Source organism: Egretta garzetta, unplaced genomic scaffold (assembly GCF_000687185.1).
Source record: "Egretta garzetta isolate BGI_Z169 unplaced genomic scaffold, ASM68718v1 scaffold259, whole genome shotgun sequence".
In the NCBI taxonomy this organism is placed as follows: domain Eukaryota; kingdom Metazoa; phylum Chordata; class Aves; order Pelecaniformes; family Ardeidae; genus Egretta; species Egretta garzetta.
The window spans coordinates 3640576-3642156 of record NW_009260770.1 but is presented as its reverse complement, the minus strand read 5'-3'; the positions used below and the strand labels follow the sequence as shown (position 1 = coordinate 3642156).

Genomic DNA, 1581 nt, shown 5'->3' with positions numbered 1-1581 from the left:
AAGAGCTGTAAATATTTTGAGTATTTACAATACAGAGGTACCGTAGGGTGGGGTTCAGGCTTGGCACAACCAGGCAAAAATTATGGCTTATAAATCTTTTTTTGTCATTGTCTATTTCATATGTGCAACCACAGAATGGAATCACAAAAAAAAAAAAAGCATCAACTGGGAACACTTTCATAAATTGTGCAAGACCTGTCGTACGTGGGTACAAAACATGGTTATTTCAGACCTACCACCACACAAGAAACAGTGCTTTTGACTAGGTATGTGCAGCCTCCCTGATCTGCATTATTTTTCTTTAGCTCAAACCCACCTCACAAGAACAAAACCACATAAAATTCAGACATCGCGTGACTGAACTATGTCCAGACAGCACACATTGATTCATACAGATTCCTGTTTTTTCTCTTAATATAATACGCCTAAGTATTGAGCTAACCACTTTTATCTACTTCCATCAAAACCTCAGTAATTTTTAATGAGGTTTCAGATTTTTAGATTTCTGTGGCTCCTGCCTTCAGGATGCTCTCATCTGGATTGAGTCATATCTCCACGCATATATTAGGTTTTTAAAGACAAGACCATAACATTCAAACCATCACCAGAAACCCATGGGTTCAGAATCATCTCTCCAACGACTACACTCATATCTTACTTCAACAGCTGTCAAGAAAAATCATAACCTAAGTGGAAATTTAAGATCACACTTTTTTTTTTTTAAAAAAAAAAAGCACATTGCTTCTGAGAAAGCCCTCTTGTAATCACGCAGAGTTTTAGAACAGCTATGCTATCAATCTGAATTCAAAGCAAGCAGAATTGGAAAAGAAGAAAAAAAGCTTTAGAGAAAGGCTCCCTCTTTGTGCAAGGCAACGCACGATAAAAGCCTTTTAAACACCAGATCACAAAACTGAAAAAGATGTAGAACGCTAACAGTTACATTCTGAGAAGTTAAAATAACAGTCCCCTAATAACGTAAGACACAAAGCGAAAGCTTTTTCTCCTGCAACCCAGTCCCGGTGAGGGGATCGCTGTGCAGACCGCACATCAGACAAAATACCTTCAGACAGCGACAAGGGGTCCGCACGCCCACGGCAGACTGCGAGGCAGACGCCCGCGTTACCAGCTGCCTCCTCCGCCTCCATTTTCACTTTCCACCCAAAATTTATCTTCCTCTGCTTCCAAGAAGCTCCCTCGGTACTGACATTATCAACAGACGCCTTCTCACCTGAGTAACATTTTACAGTCTGCCCAGCCAGGCTTCATACCCCTGAGTTAGTAATTTTGCAGCAGAGGCCACATTCTGCAATTTGCACCCTGACATTAACTCTTTTTCCGCCTCCATTTTCACTTTCCACCCAAAATTTATCTTCCTCTGCTTCCAAGAAGCTCCCTCGGTACTGACATTATCAACAGACGCCTTCTCACCTGAGTAACATTTTACAGTCTGCCCAGCCAGGCTTCATACCCCTGAGTTAGTAATTTTGCAGCAGAGGCCACATTCTGCAATTTGCACCCTGACATTAACTCTTTTTTTTTCCACACATCTCTCCAGCAGGGTCAGGAAGAAGGGGCCTGGGG

At 41.9% G+C, this 1581-nt stretch overlaps 1 protein-coding gene across 1 annotated transcript in view; it reads right to left on the bottom strand.

Moving 5' to 3' along the window:
• PPP4R1 (protein phosphatase 4 regulatory subunit 1) overlaps positions 1 to 1308 on the bottom strand; it is a 69298-nt gene extending 67990 nt beyond the window's left edge. The window contains 1 exon segment of the mRNA XM_035901631.1: positions 1229 to 1308. The gene's annotated coding sequence lies outside the window, so the exon portion shown is untranslated.
• Between the last annotated feature and the right edge of the window lie 273 nt (positions 1309 to 1581).